The sequence below is a fragment of the Chrysochloris asiatica genome, unplaced genomic scaffold, assembly GCF_000296735.1.
Source record: "Chrysochloris asiatica unplaced genomic scaffold, ChrAsi1.0 scaffold00098, whole genome shotgun sequence".
NCBI classification, from domain to species: domain Eukaryota; kingdom Metazoa; phylum Chordata; class Mammalia; order Afrosoricida; family Chrysochloridae; genus Chrysochloris; species Chrysochloris asiatica.
The window spans coordinates 7,839,475-7,858,667 of NW_006408616.1; the positions used below are offsets into that span (position 1 = coordinate 7,839,475).

The 19,193-nt window shown below is 38.9% G+C and overlaps 1 protein-coding gene and 2 pseudogenes across 1 annotated transcript in view; 1 reads left to right on the forward strand and 2 right to left on the reverse strand.

Moving 5' to 3' along the window:
* ITPR2 (inositol 1,4,5-trisphosphate receptor, type 2) overlaps window positions 1-19,193 on the reverse strand; it is a 707,773-nt gene that overhangs the window by 580,554 nt on the left and 108,026 nt on the right. The gene's annotated exons all lie outside the window — the stretch shown is intronic.
* On the reverse strand, window positions 432-982 carry LOC102836970 (annotated as a pseudogene).
* The window catches only part of LOC102812798, a 22,055-nt pseudogene continuing 4,742 nt past the window's right edge, over window positions 1,881-19,193 (forward strand).

The window sequence follows — 19,193 nt, forward strand, 5'->3', positions numbered from 1 at the left end:
TAATTATTTTTATAGTTATAATTATAGTTATAATGAAATTAATTCCACCTTCCAGAATTATTCCTTTTGTTTTGTTTTGTTTTGTTCATAGCAATTAATTTATTAAGAGGAGATGCTGCTGTGGTTCTTGTTTTAGCAGCACCCATTCTGTTTACAGAGTTAGTTTTATTTGTTGTTTTGCTCTGTGCTGGAAACAAAGTTTTCTACATTATTTTCAGTCGGGGTTGTGGTATAGTTTCTTTGTATTTATAATAGTATGGACATTGTTCTTCTACAGTCTGACTCCTCACCAAAGAGAAAAGAGCTTTCTGGCTCTTGTCAGCATGAATGGTAATTGTTAAGGTGAGAATACTGAGGAGGAACCATTGGTTCCTAAAGACGTATATAAATGAGATAGAAATCTTTAAGGTGCCAGGTACTTCTTTCTCAGTTCACAAAAGCAGTCCGCCACCACTGAACTCCATTCTCTCAGGGGGCTCAATGAAGACTAACCAATCTGATGCATGTGTAGGCAATAGTCCCATAGACTGGCACTTGTAAACAGCCAATGCCAAACCCATGAGGTTCCCAACGAGATAAACCAAATCCTGAAGAAACTTCTGGCTTGAACTTTCTAACATCTTGAAAGTGGCTGAAATGACCCTAAGTGCCTGAATAGGTCTCCGGGCATCATACACACCATCATAGTAGGGAAGATGGAGATGGTATTGCCAGCCATGTACATGATGAAGAGGTTCATGGGAATCTATTTGAGAGAACCCAAGGCAATGTCCCAGCAGCACTTCTCTACCAGGATCCAGTCTGTCTCTTGAACGCTGGTATCAGGCACTTGCTTGCCCAAGTAACCGACCGGATACAAGGAGTCACCCTGGCCACTGCCCTGGTCACTTCGGCCCCTGATACTTCCTCCAGGCCCGCTCAACTCAATGGCCCACTTGAAACGCCAGCCTCTGTTAGCCACCAGCCCCGCTTGGGCCATCATGGCAACCGCCACCGCCCAAATCTGCCAAGCCTCTCCAAAGTGACTAACTGATCGGACCGACATCTCTTACTTCTCCGTCTCACTTTGCCCAGAATTATTCCTTTTACACTGAAAAATGGGTGGCATTTTAGTCTGCTTACTTCTGGTGTGGCATTGCCAGTTAACGTGGTAAACTGCAACGTCGGTGTGGGCCATTAAAGCCGGCAGTTCTAACTCACCATCTGCTCCTTGGAAACCCTGTACAGGGTCACTATGAATCGGATCCCAACTCGATGGCACTTAGCAACAACTAAATACAAATAGAGGGAAGCAATATGGAAGCCATTCAAATGATGTGTAGCACATAATCCACAGCATGTAAAACTAAGTCGGAGACCTAACCTCCTAATGTGATTTTAGGGAAACTGGGCAGGAATCCAGACTCGATTTCCACTTACGATACTTATCATCTAAGTAGTTTTGTAATGTGTTCCCTTCTATCTGTAAAGGCACTTTCTAAAATGTTTGTATCAGAGACAGTTTCTGGTTGTGTACCCCAGAAACTGTCCTTCGAGCTCCGTTTGGGATTATCATACGTACAGCTCATTTGATAATGGTGGGGGAAAAAACGTGTTTTGTTTCTCTTCCTTCTTAAAGATGCTGTGAGATTTAGATGAGGTAAGGCATATATATTCAATCATCAAGTGCCTGCCGCAGAGCAGCTGTCAAATGACTCTTTGTAGCTTGTAAAATTACCTCATATTGAGTACAGGAAGCATGGCAGCCAAGAGTTTGATTCTCTCCAAGAGGAGGTGGGGTGGGGGGTGAGGGCTTCTGCAGCTTTCCTTTTTCTCCTGATATAAAGAGGATGCTGCAAAGTTCAAGGGAGAGAAGAGCAAGCTTGGGCCTTTCCGTGATAATGCGGAAAATGGTAAGAAAATTCTCCCTAGGGCCAGTGACAGGCAGACAAGGCCTCTAAATGCTAGCAATTTTTGTTGTTGTTGTTAAGTGCCGTCAAGCCGGTTCTGGCCCATAGTAACCCAATATAGGTTGCTGGTGAGCAGAAGGTGAGCTTGAACATTCAACCTTGTAGTTCAAACTGACTTTGCAGTCTAGCAAATTAACCCACAGTGCCACACCAGGATTCTTCCAACTAGAAATGAGTTAATCAAAAGAGATATATATTTATTAGCCACAAATATAGCTGTAATCCAGTTTCTTTGTTTTTTTTTCATTGTCTATAAGAACATCATGCTGAATTACAGTATCTGTATGAAACCCTCTGTTTTGTTGTTGTTGTTGTTAAGTGCCATGGAGTCGATTCCGACACATAGCAACTTTGTATAGCATTTCCGAGAAAGAGCTGGTGAAGTTTTTAAAGGGAGTGTGCCTTGTTTTGTTAGCTTTCTTTAAGCCCCAATATTTCAAAACACATCTCTACCTCCATTGACGACAGCCTAAGGCACATTTAGAGAGAGTATTTAAAATATAAAATGTCCCCTAAGATACCACAAAGGCCAAGGACATTTTATTGCAGGTGTTGTTGTTGTTAAGTGCCGTCGAGTCGGTTCCGACCCATAGCGACCCTGTACAGGGTTTCCAAGGGTGTAAATCCTTACGGGAGTAGAAAGCCTCATCTTTCTCCCGCGGAGCGGCTGGTAGTTTCGAACCGCTGACCTTAAGGTTCGCAGCCCAATTCATAACCACTACGCTACCAGAGCTCCTTTTATTGCAGGTGTTAGCAAACATTAAAATTAATTTTAGCACATAGGTTGACAACCAGGAAGACTGTAGGATATGTTCCCTCTAAACAAAAATCAGCTGTTTACTACTGGAAAGGAAGAGAAATGGCCTTTTCTAGTAACAAGCTCAGACTACTAAAATGTTTTGCTCAAAAAGGCCTCAGATAAAAGCTGACCTTCACTTATTTGAGATAAGAAAGCAAAAATGCAAAGAGTAAATTATTTGCCTAGGCTGTTCTGGCAGTTCAAACTCACCAGCTGCTCTGTGGAGAAAGATGAGGCTTTCTGCTCCCATAAAGATTCACAGCCTCAGAAACCCTGCCCCAAGTTGCTATAATTCAGAATTGACTTGATGGTAGTGAGCGGATTCATCATAGAATTTTGAGATTAAAATAAATTATAAATATGAACAAGTTCAACCACACATGTGATGCCTGAATACCCTGACCAGTGACTGACCTCTTTGAAACCACACTTCATCTAGTATGTTAGAGTTTACTGCTGTGTATTGGGAAAACCTTGGTAAAGTAGGGAGCAAGAGAAGGTCAGCGAAAAAGAGGAAGACCCTCAGGGAGATGGAGTTACAACAGTGGACTCAAACATATCAATTGTGAAGACGGCGCAGAGTCGGGAAGTGTTTCATTCTGTTGTACATAAGGTCACTGCCGGAACCGACACGACAGCACCTAACAACAACAACGTACTATAAAAAATGCCATGTGTTGATAAAAGATCAGTTGATCACAACCTTGAAAGTTAGCAAGGACGATTTCTCTATTTTACAAAGAAGGAAACTGAGCCTTTGCTTAAATCCATAAAAATGATATGAAACGGGAAAAAAATGATATGAAATGGAACTGGAACTTGAACCCAGATTCAGAGTTCTGCCACAATACAGTGGGGTCGTTTGAGAGCAAGTTTGTCATAGTGAGGCAAATGCTATTCAGAATTCCACAAACATCTGTTGAAGCATTTAGATTAACTCTAATCCAGCTTCAATACATGAATCCTGGTGTGGCAATGTACGATAAACACTGAGCTGCTAACTGTAAAGTCTATGTTTCAAACCGACGAGTCGCTTCTCAGAAACCCTATACAGGACAGGGTCGCTGAGTTAAACAATGGCAATTAACAACAGGAGCTTCTTTATGTTGTTGTTAAGTGTCTTCGAGTCAATTCCGACCCATAGCGACCCTGGGAGTAGCTGGTGAGCTTGAACCACCGACCTTGCAGTTTAAATGGCTTTACAGTCTGGCGCATTAACCCACAGAGCCACACCAGGGCTCCTTGTTGTTGTTGTTGTTGTTGTTGTTGTTGTTGTTGTTGTTATGTGCCCTGGAGTTGGATCGGACTCATAGCAACCCTGTACAGGGTTTCCGAGGCTGTAAATCTTTACGGGAGCAGAAAGCCTCATCTTTCTCCCGCGGAATAGCTGGTAGTTTCAAACTGCTGACCTTGAGGCTCGCAGCCCAATTCGTAACCACTACACTACTAGAGCTCCTTGGATACTAACCCTTAAATTGCCCAAAATTAGGAGCCACTGACTTCTCTACAGTACTTCATCTTTTATTTGATTATTACAGCTGTTGTTGTAAAGTGCCATCAAGTCAGTTCTGACTCATAATGACCCTGTATGGGATTTCTGAGGCTTAAATCTTTGCGGAAGCAGAAAACCTCATCTTTCTCCCAGCAAGCATCTGGTAGGCTCAACCACCGATCTTGTGGTTCACATTCCAATTCTTATCCTACAGAGGTACCGCGTTCCCCCATTTATTACAGTGGTGGTGGTGGTGGTGGTGGTTTGGGCCACTGAGTCAAATGTGACTCATAGAGACCCTGTATAGGGTTTCTGAGACTGTAAATCTTTATGGGAGCCGAAAGCCTCATCTTTCTCCAATGGAGTAGCTGGTAGATTAGAACTGCTGACGTTGCAGTTACCAGCCCAACTCGTAATCCATTACACTGCCAAGAAATCTTAATCATTACAGTTGTTGTTGTTGTTAAGTGCTGTTGAGTCGGTTCCCACCCATAGAGACTCTGTATAGGGTTTCCTAGGAGTGGCTGGTGCGTTTGAACCTGAACCTTGGTGTTCAAACCAACCTTTTGGTCAAGTGTTTATCTTACAGTGCCACAAACAGTAGCATCTCCTTAAAAGTACTGTTTTTCTTACCACAGTGTAGCACTGTAGGATCAGCACTGGACTTCGAACCTCAAAGTCAGAAGTTCAAACCCACCAGCTGCTCCTTGGAAAACCTACAGAAGGTCACTCAACAGGACATAACAAAATATATATATATATATAAAGATGTAATATTTCAAAAGAAACTATTAAATGGTTTTTATGGAAAATATGTAGCATATATATTAGTCATTAAATAAATGTTAAAACATCAATAGTAATGTTCCAAAACCTTAAATGCAAAGATGTTAATTACCTGATTCATATGTTAAAGGCTTAATACCAAAGAACAAATGAAACTATATTTTGTATTATTTCGCTGGGAGAAGAAAATGAAACTGAAATGCTGTACTGCTAATTTACATTCTTATCAAGGTTCAATTTTTAGCATTAAGTAAACCATAACACAAAGTATACATGGAATTTGCTACCACCAAATCATAATGTAAACTTTCTCTATTAATTAATTTCAAATAATTATCAGTATTTTCAAAGGGCTATCTCAATACTGATACTCAAACAAATGTAATAAACAGACTAATTCAGAAATAAAAATTCAAGTCTCTAGATCCATTATGAAAATAAAAGGTAACATAAAAGGAACAGAACACACATACACAAATATTTCCATAAAACATACTTTAGATGATACAGGTATAGTTACATGTGTATTTATAAATGTTTTATATACTACTGTAGTTTTGCCTATGTATCACATAAACTACAGCACTAATTCTTTGCAAACTCTGAGGTAAATATAAGTTTTACAAATGAAAAATGAGAGACTTGGATCATTTTAAAGATCTATCTTAAATTCAGAAAACTAGGATTTAGACTTAATCGAGATCCATCTGTCTCCAAAATCCATCCTCTGTATTTCTCACTATATTTCTCAAATTAAACAAAACATGTTGAAATTAAACACATGATAATGTAGCTTTCTCTGGTTTCAAACCCTAAGCCATGCTGAATGCAAAACTGTACCAGAGAATTGGGAGAAATGAAAGCGACTATTTGAATGCGTTAATGCACTGGACTGCAAAGTGGGTTTGAACCACAAGGTCAGCGGTTCAAGCTTACCAACTGCTTCTCAGAAACTCTTTATAGGGTCGCTATACCAACTCAATAGCACTTAACAAGTATCACCTAACAGGAACATTAACATAGCAAATCATAAATACTTTGGGCAGGAGCAGCCTCAATTCCTCCACTCAGAAAATAAAAAATTTCTAATATTGAACAATTAAATTAACATTAAAGACAAAGCAGGCTTGCCTTGAAACCAGTTTTAGTATGATAACTCTTGGCCAAAATTCTTTTTTTTTTTTTTTGGGGGGGGGGGAGCAGGGGGCATCTAAAACCAGGTATGCATATCTTATGCCAGGCAATAGATATATAATAAAGATATGTAGCTCCCAGAACTACTTGCTGTCAATTGTCCAGGTACCATATTAATTGTTGTTCTCAGATAGGAGACCTGAAACAAAATCAGTTTGTTATGCTAAGTCCTCTGTGAGCAGGGATTTATCCACAGGAACAAAAAGTCATCATTATTATTACTGCAGGTAACTGACCAAGTGAGAGTAGCTTTCTACTAAGATTCCTGTTGTTGTTAAGTTCTGTGGAGTTCGTTTTGACTCATAGCAACCCTGTATAGTGTTTCCGAGGAATGGCTGGTCAATTTGAACCACTGACCTTGTAGTTCAAACTGACCTTGAGGTCAAGTGCTTATCCTATGGTGCCACACCAATTATAAAGACTCTACCTCTTTAGATAACTTAGGAGTCAATGAACAACTTGAATCCACAAAAACAAAACAAAACACATCATTAAGTCAATTCCAACTCATAATGGCCCCATATAAGGTTTCCAAGACTATAAATCTTTATGGGAGTACACAGCCTCATCTTTCTTCAGTGGAGCAGCAGCTATGTTTGAACGGCCGACCTTGTGGTTAGTAGTCCAGTGCTTATCCTAAGGCACCCAGGGCTTTAGAGCAGTGTTTTTCATACTGTTGTTTATTGTCATTAGCACCATCAAGTCAGTTCAAACTCAGAGGATTTCCAAGGAGCGGTTGTTGGGTTTGAACCACCAATCCTGTGGTTCGAAGTCCAATGCTTATCCTACAGTGCCACACCTGGACTAGGACATGAAAATTAATCTATTGAGACTCAAACAAACCTTTTTGAATGGAATGCAATAAAACAGAATGAAAAATAGAGGGTATTACAAGGAGTCCTTGTATTACAAGGACTAAGGAGCTCTGGTAGCATAGTGGTTACGAATCAGGCTGTGAACCTCAGGGTCAGCAGTTCAAAACTACCAGCAGTCCCATGGGAGAAAGATGATGCTTTCTGTTCTCATAAAGATTTACAGCCTTGGAAACCCTATACAGGGTCGCTATGAGTCGGAACGAACTCCATGGCACATAACCAACCAACAAGAAGTCCTACCAGTGTAGTTAGTGCTGTAGGACAAGACTGGACTGCTGCCTGCAAGGTTGACAGCTCAAACCTACCATCCACTTGGGGTCACTGTAAGTCAGAACCAATTCAATGGCACTTAACTCGAAGGCACTTAACAACAACAACTAGTAGTAATAGTCTTTCTAAAACTTTTGTTTCTGATACATGTGTGTGTTGTGTGCACACATACTGAACTAAATTACAAAATGTATTTCTAACTGAAAGTAGCAATCAAAAATGTTTGAAAGCCAATGTTCTTTATGACTACACATGTACACAGGTTGGATATATATATATATATATTTACCTCCTGTGATAAAAAATAGAGTAAACTTGGACTCGGGAACTTTTCTTTGCTCATTGAATGACTTTTGAAATTAAAAGATAAAAAGCAATTCTTTTTTTAATTGTCTTGTCAAATTCTATATAATGAATTACAATGGAATAGGAAGATTTGTCCAAAAGTATCTTCCGCCTTTTTACCCTACTCTGATTTTCCTCCCCTTTACCACAGTGCCTGTCTATCAAATGGTGTTTTTATCAGTTTTATCAATACTCAAAAACTTAGTGCATGGAAGGTTCACAGACCCTGTTTGCAGAAAGGAACTCCTGCCAAATTACCTGGGAAACAATCATTACCTATGTATTCTTCCTGCTCTGAAAGTCTTTACAGACTTTTTTATGACTCAGAACACTCTAGGACCTTGGTCCTCAGTTTACCAAGTGGAGTCTAACAAATTCATAGAGGGTGAGGTGGATTGGTGCTGAGGATCTCAGGACAGCATAATTTAGATTACCAAGATAAACAGACAGGAAGGCTGTTAATCAAACTTCTAGATGAGGCAGGCCTAGGAGGAGCAGCTAATTTGGTAGATAAAAATCTAGACTTTAAAATAATCTCCACAGAACAAACACCAATACTACTAAACTTTAACAGGCATAAATACAAACTTATATATTTAGGTTCAGAAAAATCTAGACCTAAAGCTTTAGTTCGACATACTAAAATCAGTGACCTTCAATCTTTGTGCGCCCAAAACAGTTCAGCCTGTTGCCTGAGCTTCGTTATTAAGCATGTCTTCTCTCACTTTTAAGAGTGCCCGGGTTTGGATGATAGAGTCATCCTAAATATAATGAATGAGTACTTTAATGTGGCACTTGAAAAGTTGATATAACCAGCTTAGGCTGTCAAATGAAAAAATGAGTTCTGAAACAGAGATAAAAACAGAACACTGTGATGATTTGGATCAAACATAAATATCTCAAATATTAGGCTCAATTATAGGTGTCGAATTTAAGTGATACCCTAACACATTAGGGTGAATCCAGAGGTGGGCAAATGAGAAAGTGAGCAGAATATAAAAAACATGTTCTTGGAAGAACAATAGTAGGAACTGAAAAATGTTGCCTAACATGAAAAGAGTAGGCATGTCTTATAGACCTGTAGAGCTTTATATACAAAAGAGAGGGAAAAAAAGTGATTTTTTCTTAACATTGCTCCAGGATCAAAACAAGGCTTAGTTCAATGCAAGGGAAAACTTGTCAGCAATTGGAAAATTCCAAACAAAATGCAAACAAGTCAGAAGCAAGAACACTTTCACTAGTAGAATTCAGGAGAAGGCAGATGAGGGATGTTGCTGAAGGAATCTTGCATTGGGAAAGAGGCTGAACTCCCAACAAACTTTCAAATACTACCTCCTGTTGTACCTTGGGAATTGTGGCAGAGGTGAATGTGTGTCACAAAAGGGGGGAATACCTGTCCTGCATTTACTGGCACAGAGCTCACACCTCTCACCTGCCTCAGCTGTATTTATCAAACCATGGTTTGGTTTCACATCTCACGATTACAGAGACCAGGAAAAGCCAGGTTTGTACCCTATAAGTTTTCTACTTTTAAATATCTGCCCGTACTATGTGAACATGCTCTAAGTTAACAGCACTACATAAATACTCATTATTATTATTTCCAACTTTACATTCCAGATGAATAAATACAGGTGTGTTTACATCTCAGAGTGTTGGAAGTATGATACAGTATGATGAGCTATCTTGTCTCTTACGTATTCCAGTTTGATAAAACACTTCCAGATTAAAAGATGGGTGAGAGCCAAAGATGACAAAAATTACAACCAAGAACTGCCTCCAAAATGCACACAAAATAATAGCAGCCAACATTTGCTGATCAAGCGCTATGTGCCATATACTATGATAAAATCTTTGCATGGATTCTTTCATGTAATCGTCATAGAACACTGTACAGCAGGTACGACTATCATCCCCCATTTTATCACTGGTGAAACTGAAGCGTAAGGGCTCTTCCCAGGATCATAGAGCTACTAGCAGCACAGCTAGGATTCACCAACTCCACTGTCTATGCATTTATACACTAAATCTGCAAGGACACAGCCAAATATTTTGTGTTTTGAAGGGGTAACTGTTGCGTACTGACAAGTTGCAAAGCAGAGGAAATGTGTGACTTCCAGAAAGCAGCCAGGATGTGAGAAACAGAGAACAGAGAAAGAGGAAATAAAACCCCTGGTACCCAGGGAATAGGGCATGAACAGTAGAAGAAACAACTGGGGGGAGGGGGGGGGGAAGGGTCCTTAATCACCTACTCAGTTTTCCTCAATAACTTTAAATTTGTCAGTCTCCCCCTCCCATTTCTGAAGTTTTCGTTCATTCCATCTCTCTTTTTGGTTTTCTGCTCTCTTTGCTAATGATTTTCTCCCTTCTAAACTCAAATTACAGGGTTGTATTCTTTCACCATACTTATTCAACCAGTATGCTGAGCAAATAATCCGAGAATCTGGGTTCTATGAAGAAACACGTGGCATCAGGATTGGAGGAAGACTCATTAACAGCCTGCGATATGCAGATGATACAACCTTGCTTGCTGAAAGTGAAGAGGACTTAAAACATTTACCGATGAAGATCAAAGAGCACAGCCTTCGGTACAGATTACATCTCAATGTAAAAAAACAAAAACAAAAATTCTCACCACTGGACCAATAAACAACATTCTTATTCATGGAGAAAATATTGAAGTTGTCAAGGACTTCATTCTTCTTGGATCAACTATCAACACTCACGGAAGCAGCAGTCAAGAGAACAAACGACGTATTGCATTAGGCAAATCTGCTGCACAAGAACTTTTTAAAGTGTTGAAGAGCTGGGACTAAGGTGCACCTGATCCAAGCCATGGTATTTTCAATAACCTCATATGAATGTGAAAGCTGGACAGTAAATAAGGAAGATAGTAGAAGAATTGATGTTTTTGAGTTATGGTGTTGGTGGAGAATATTGAAAGTGCCATGGGCTGCCAAAAGAACCAATAGATCCGTGTTGGAAGAAGTTCAACCAGAGTGCTCCTTGGAGGCCAAGATGTCCAAACTTCGTCTCTCATACTTCAGACATATTGTCAGGAGGGAGCAGTCGCTGGAGAAGAATTTCATGTTTGGTAAGGTGGAAGGTCAGAGAAAAAGAGGAAGATCCCCAACAAGATGGATTGGCCAAGTGGCAGCATCAATGGACTCAAGCATGGCATCAATAGTGAGGTTCGCCCAGGATCGGGCAGTGTTTCGTTTTGCTGTGCATAAGGCCGCTATGAGTCAGTACTAACTCGATGGCACCTAACAACAACAACAAACTCAAATTTCATTCTTTCCCCAATATTTTCCTTCTCTTTTATGAATTTTCTCTTTTTTCTCCCTTACATGATTATAAAGTTGCGTTTCAAATGTATTGCAAAGAGCTTACAAAAAGTTCATTGAAAAAACTGAAATACAAAATAACGGAATTTTTCCACAAACTCTTTGACGCCACCTTGAATTATTATCTTTGGGTAAGGTTCTATCTTTTGTTCTTCAAATAAAAGCATAGATTTAGTTGGATACTTACCAACATTCAACTTAAAATAAGTTGCTAATGCAAAACATATGCCTAATAAAGGGCTTACATAGATAATATAAAAGTTTTACAATTCAATAAAAGAAAACATACAACCTAATAAGATATCAACAGATATTTACCAAAAAATGATATATGCAAGTCTGACAAGCACATGAAAGATAATCAACATCATTGGCCAGAAGAAAAATGCAAATTAAAACCAAATTTTACATATCCGTATGTCTTGGTGTGACACTGTAGGATAAGCACTAGACTACTAACCACAAGGTCAGCAATTCATTCCCATCAGCCACCCATGAGAAGCCCAATACAGGGTCTGGACAGTACTTAGCAACACTAACAATGCTCTCACTAGAATGATATGAATTCAAAGGAAGGGTAGCATCACATGTTGATGAGAATGTGCAATGACTGAAAGCCTGATATATTGGTGGGAGGAATACAAAATGGTTAAACTACTTTGGAAAGCATTCTGGTAATTTCTTAAAAAGTTAAACATATGCTTACTCTATGGTTCAGCCCTCCAGATCTACCCAAGAGAAATAAAACATATTCACACCAACTTTTATACACACATGTTCATTTTAAGCATTATTCATGATACAAAAATATAAACAAAAGAGGAAATAACTCAGATGTCCAAATCAAAATGTTGATGTATGCCCACTCCTCACTGATCAACATGGTTAGGTTCCAAAGACTCGGTTATAACACAAAATACAGCGTAGCTGAAAATGGGAGGTGACCATATCAGATCACAAAATAGAAGTGACTACATCATTACATAACTGCTAAACTACTGAGAATCAGGGCCCCGCCCAGGTAACAGGTCACCTTAAGAAACTAACAGTATCATTCTCATTGAGCACCTCAGCAGTCATTACTGCCAAACACACATCATTAAATACACAAAATAGTCAGATAGTAGACTTTTTTTTTTTACTATTGTCATAAATGCAAAATGTCGGATAATAAAGCTGTCAATCAGTGAAGATGTCCCCACTACCATCAAGCTGATTTCGAATCATAGTAACCCTAATAGGGTTTCCAAGGCTGTAAATCTTTATGGAAGCAGAAAGTCTCATCTTGCTCCCATGCAAAGGCTGGCAGGTTTGAATTGCTGACTTTTTGGTTGGCAGACCGATGCTTATACTGCAGAGTCATCAATAAGTGAGGAGTAGGTATATACTCCAGGAGTCCTGGTATGGTGCTGCAGAATAATGCACTGGACCGTTAAGGTCAGTTTGAACAGCAAGGTCGGTGGAGCAAACCCACCAGGTGCTCCTCAGAAACCCCATGCGAAGTTGCTATGAGTCAGAACTGACTCAAAAGCGCTTAACAACAACAGGTAAATATCATTCACACAATGCAATACTGCTCAGCAAAAAAAGGGGATGCAGTTTCTACTGGCATAGAAAGCAGCATGGAAGACTCTCAAAAACCATTGTTTTACGTGAAAGAAGGCAGAAACAAATGACTACATATTACATGATTCCATTTATATGAAATTCTAAGAAAAGGCAAAATCATAGCATCAAGGAATCCTGTCGGATAAGCACTGGACTGCTAAGTTGGTTTGAAACGAAAGATCAGCAGTTCAAATGTACCAGCCACTCCTCAGCAACCCTATACAGGGTTGGTGTGAGTTGGAACCAACCGGACTGCACGTAACAACATCAAATGTGTCAGAAAGCAGATCCATAGTTGCCTGAAGTTGGGGCAGAGCAGGGATTGACTGCAAAGAGGTAGGAAAGCACCTTTTGGGTGATGGAAATGTGACTCTGGTATTGATTGCATGACTTTATCCATTGTCCAAACCTCGCTGAACTGTACATTTAAAACAAGTGGATTTGATTGTATGTAAATTACTGAACTATAAACTTAGGAAAAAATATTATTTTGAAAAATGCTTACTTTTCTACAGATCAGTAGTTTCCCGTAAATATTCGTAAAATAAAAGATAGATTTTTTTCAAGACATATGAACGATTTGTTTTTGTTGTTTTGTGGGCTGTGGTTCATCTGACATGGAAAAAGGAAAATACTGAGGTGACCTGTTCACTCCGTAACAGGATCTGACTGACTTCCCCATAGACAGTAGTTCTCAAAATTATTTGGTGATTGACTAATAAGGCACACCCAGAGGTGCAGCAGGTAGATCTGGTTAAACCTAGTGAAATAAATTTTCCTAAACACAGGATGAAAGAAAATTGAGACTTAATGTAGAACTGAATAGCCTGGAATACTTTGTTAAAACTGAAAGTGAGGAAGACAATGGAGGCTATCAGGATCTTACCCAAAGGACTTGAAGAGGCTCCCATTGAACAAAATGGAGACCACCTTCACACTGAGATTAATGACTGCACTGAATTGTAACACATCATGTATGGCTAAGCTCATGAATTCAGAGTTACACAATACTAATAATGCCCACTGGACATCTTTGAAAGTTAAGGTACCAACTCACTATTTCAAAACCTGGTAAGTAAAGGGAAATAGTCAAACATCGAAAAGAGAAAGGCAAGAAGCACAGAAGATAGAGCAGCACATACTAACCCAAAAAGGGTATGTGACACACTATCAAGTGGAAAGCTCAGTCTCCACAGCATTGGGTACGGTGTGATTCCATGGTTGTACAGACAAACTATTCTATGCATTTTTCATATATGCTTGGTAAAAATTCTGAGAAGATAAACTATTAGGAGTGGTCATTTCTAAGCAGTGAAAATGGATGTTATAGAGGAAGAAGAATAATTCTTATTTTGTACTATTTACTACTTTTGTAGTAAATAGGAGTCTTGGTGCGGCGCTGTAGGATAAACACTGGACTGCAAGGTCGATTTGAATTGCAAGATCAGCAGTTCAAACTCACCAGCTGCTTCTTTGAAACTCTATACAGGGTCGCTATGAGTCGAAACCAACTCAATGGCACTTAACAATAACTACTACTTTTGTAAAATTTTATACCAATACATTTTTTCAAGAAAAATACTGCTTTAATCTTTAAGAGGAAAATCTATTTATTTGAAAACTTTTAATGATACTATGGACTACATATTTGAAAGCTTGTAAGGATGCTATGATGGAACTTCAAGATTATATATTATGATTGTGTTAAGTTTGGTAGCTCAAGTTTCCTAGTTGAAGCCCAAATTTGTTCTTATGCTGGAAAACTTTAGGCAACATTTTCACAATGTAAAAAGCAAGTGTTTAGTTTAATGTCGTTGTTCATATTCTATCTTAAAGAGATGGCTTGAAGCACTTACTGATGAAGATCAAAAGCTACAGCCTTCAGTATAGACTACACCTCAATATACAGAAAACATTATAAACAGAAAAAGATTGAGCTCATCAAGGATTTCCTGAATCCACAATCAGTGGATCCACAATTACATGGATCCACAATCAATGCCCATGGATGCAGCAGTCAAGAAAAGAAATGCATTGGGCAAGTCTGCTGCAAAACACCTATTTAAAGTGTTAAAATAAATTTTAAAAAAACAAAGATATTACTTTAAGAATGAACACCTGACCCAAGTCAAGATATTTTCAATCACCTCACATACATGTGAAAGTTAGACAACAGTTTGTGTTGACAAATGATAATTACTATACTATGGACTGGTGTGGCATTGTAAGATAAGCACTGGACTGCAAGGTCAGTTTGAACTATAAGGTCAGTGGTTCAAATCCACCAGCTGCTCCTAGGAAACCCTACACAAGGTCGCTATGAGTTGAAACCAACTCAAAGGCACTAAACAATAACACCAACAACTAGAAGAATGGAGTCCTGGTGTGGTGTTGTAGGATAAGAACTGGACAGCAAGATCGGAGGGTCAAACTCACCAGCCACTTCTCAGAAACCTTATACAGGGTCCCCATTAGTCACAACCAGCTCAACAGCACTTACCAACAACAACAAGAAGAATGAACAAATCTGTCTTGGAAGACGTACAGTTAGAATACTTTTGTCTCACCTACTCTAGACATAGTCCCAGAGGCAACCAGTACCCGAGAAGGACGTCATGCTTGCTAAAGTAGAGGTTCAGTGAAAAAGAAGACCCTTATTAAGATGGATCCTTAATAAGATGGATTGACACCTACGCTCAAACACAGAAAAAATTGTGAGGATCGTCCTGAATACATCATTATACTCAACACAGAACGGCAACATAAATGGCAGGGTTTCTGTACTAGTCAGTTATATATATATGTGTGTGCATATACGCCACTTCCAAGTGAAAGCTCAGAGAAGAGAATCTTAAGGAGTATGGAGAAAACTGCAGTATATTCACACTTTAACTTTTTTTAAAAGGCATTAAATTGAAAGTAGAGAAGGGACCATGAACCCCTAGTTGATTCAAGTCAGAGAAGTCCACAAATCCCCTGAAAGTTTAAGAAAACATGAGTGCTCATGTGTGTATCTATCTGTAAGTGTACTTTTCTAGGGCAGGGTTCATAACTTGATTTTTTTCTGAGAGTAACAACTGCTTTAAGGGTGCATTTCATTACAATTCTTCTTACTCTCTCAAGTTTATAATAGTACAAACAGTTGCAGCCAGGCACGAACTAAACTTTGCTTTGGTAAAAAACAGAAAAGGAAATACAAAAGGAGTAAGAGGGAATGCTAAAAGATGCCTTAGAGGAAACAGAAAGAAGAAAAACCAGTGTAAAATATGCACTCAGACAAGGAAGGACCCCCAGAGCAAGTCTACAAGAAACACATTTCCTCTGCTCTAGTCACTGATAAAAGCATACCCAACATCAACATGAACAAGCATGACAGAATGATGTAGAAAGACTGATAAAGAGAAACATGACTTACCCAGCAATTCTACTTCTGCATATTCATCCAAGACAAAGAGTGTCTTTGACAGGACAAAAGACATGTACAAGAATTTTCTAAGCAGTATATCTCATCATAGCCTCCAAACGGGAAACACACCAAATAGCTATTAATAGCAGCTCAATTAATAAACTATTATGGCATATTCATAGGATTGAAACCCACAAAGTAATGAAAAATAATGAATCGCTGCGACACTACATACAGACTCCTGAGTGTGGCCTGTAGGACAGGCACTGGAATGCAAACAAGGTCAGCAGTTCAAACCCACCAGCTGCTCCTTAGAAACCTACGTAGGGTCGCTATGAGTCAGAACCGACTGAACGGCACTTAGCAACAACAACAACACTACATATATTGTTGTTTAAAAGTGCCGTCTCGTCAGTTCTGACTCACAGCAACTCTGTAGAGAGTTTCCAAGGAATGGCTGGTGAGTATGAACCACCAACCTTGCAAGTTAGCACTCAGATGCTTATCTCATAGCACCACCCATAAAACATAAATGAAGTACACAGGCATAATGTCGAACAAAAGAGGGCAGCCACAAAACGGTCTTAGGAATATGAGGGAACTTCAAAAAGTCTGTTGAAAAAATTACGTTATCTTTTCATTCCATTTTTCCATGAGCTTTTTCTCACAAAGAAATTAAAACACATAAATCCTGTGCAATGAAGTTCCTACCAGCATTATTAATAATAGCACAAGAGTAGAAACAACCCAAATGTCTACCAACTGGTGAGTGGGTAAACAAATGTAATTTTCCCATATAATAGAATATTGTCTGGCCATAAAAAGGAATCCTGCTACAACATGGATGAACCATGAGGCCAGACACAAAGACCACATATTACATGTTGGCATTTGGATGAAGGGGTGGCTCCAAAAATAAGCTCTGAACTGCAAACTACAAGGTCAGAAGTTTGAGCCCACTAGCTGCTCCGCAGGAGAAAGATGAGGCTTTCTTCTCCCGTAAATATTTACAGCCTCAGAAACCCTTTACAGAGTTGCTATAAGGGAGACTAACTCAACAGCAAACAACCATCACCTCTACCTTTGGTGGAGCTATTGACAAGCAGGGAGCGTGAAGATGCAGGAAACATTTTATATCTTGATTAGAGTGGTGGTTATATGAAGAGATGGCTTCACCAGGAATGTTACCAAACATACAGAGAAGAGTTGACACCAGCTTTACTTAAATTCTTACAAAACATGGAAAAAAAAGAATATTCCCTCATTCATTCTATGAAGTCAACATCATTCTGATGCCAAAGTTTGGTAAAAACACCACAAAAAAAGGGGGAAATTATAGATCAATGTCCCTTATAAATATAAAAATTCTCAACAAAATTCTAGCCATCAGAATTAAAAATATTATCAAAAAATCATACACCATGATTAAGTGAGATTATACCAAGAAAACAAGAGGAGTTTAATAAGAAAATAATCAATTAATGTAATTCATCATACAGATAAAATAAAGGAAAATAATCAAGTAATACAGAAAAGACTTTTGATAAAAATCCACATCCATTCCTTTAAAACCCTCAGTAAAATAGTAATAGGCAGGAAACTGCTCAATAATAATTAAAGGTATAGCAACAGCCAACATTATTCTCATTGGAGAAAGACCTTCCCCTTGAGAGTGAGACAAGAATATCCACTATCACCACTCTGATTCAATATTGTTTTGGAAGTCCTGATCAGAGCATCAAAGCAAGAAAGAGCAATAAAGAGTATCCAAATTGGAAAGGAAGACGTATTCACAGATGGTGTGATCCTATATGCAGACTATCCCAAATATTCCATAAGAAAGCTACTGAATCTAACAGATTTCAAAAAAGTGGCCGAATACGAGATCAACAGACAAAAATGAGTTGGGTTCCTTTACACTAACAAGGAGAACTCCAAAAAGGAAATCAACTAAATACCTAGAAATAAATGTAGCCAGGGATATAAAAGACTTATACAGAGAAAACTATAAAACACTACTGCAAGAAACAAACAAAAAAAGATCAACATAAATGGAAGAATACTCCATACTCATAGATAGAGAGCCTCAACATTGTGAAAATGTTAATATTACCTGATTATAAAATTGGGATTGCATTATATCTTTAATACTAACCCAATTCTATATATTTTAGAGATTGGATTGCATTACATCTATTTCTCTAATTATATGTATAATGCAATCTAATCTCTAAAATATATAGAAAATTTCAACACTTTAACAACAAAAAGGCGATCCAATTTAAAAATGGGCATAGGACATGAAGAGATACTGCATAGAAGAGGACAGTCAAGCAGTCAGCAAACATGTGAATAGATGCTAATGATCATTAGCCATAGAGAGATGCAAATCAAAACTACAATGTGATGCCACTTCACCCCTATTAAACTATTCCTGGTAAAAAATAAAAAACACAGAAAATATAAAATGCTGGCAAGGTTGTGAGGAGATTGGAACTATTACACACTGCTAGTGGGGTTGGAAAATACAACCACTATGGGAAATGATGTGGTGCGTCCCAAAAGGCCAGGGGGAAAAAATTATAATGCAACAATTCTATTCCTACAAATGAATGGAAATAATGACACTAAGAAGACCTTGTTATTGTTGTTGAGTGTCATCGAGTCAGTTCTGACCCATAGCGACCCTGTAAAGGGTTTCCAAGGAGTAACTGGTGAGTTTGAACTGCTGGCCTTGCAGTTCAAAAGGCTTTGCAGTCTCGCTCATGAACCCACAGTGCCACACCAGGACTCCAAGGAGTTTGTTCAGTCTCAGCTGAAATACTACTTCCCCCAAGGTCAGGATTAATTTATGTTCCTGACCGGGCCACAAGTTAAGAGATATGTTGTTGTTGTTATATATCGTGGAGTCAGTTCCAACTCATAGTGACCCTGTACAGGGTCTCCGAGGCTGTAATCTTTACAGGAGCAGAAAGCCTCATCTTTCTCCCGCGGAGCAGCTGGTAGTTTCGAACTGCTGACCTTGCGGTTCACAGCCCGATTCGTAACCACTTCGCTACCAGAACTCCTTACAAGAGAATTCAAACTGTGCTGTGCTTCCTCACCACCGTCCTCACCCCCCC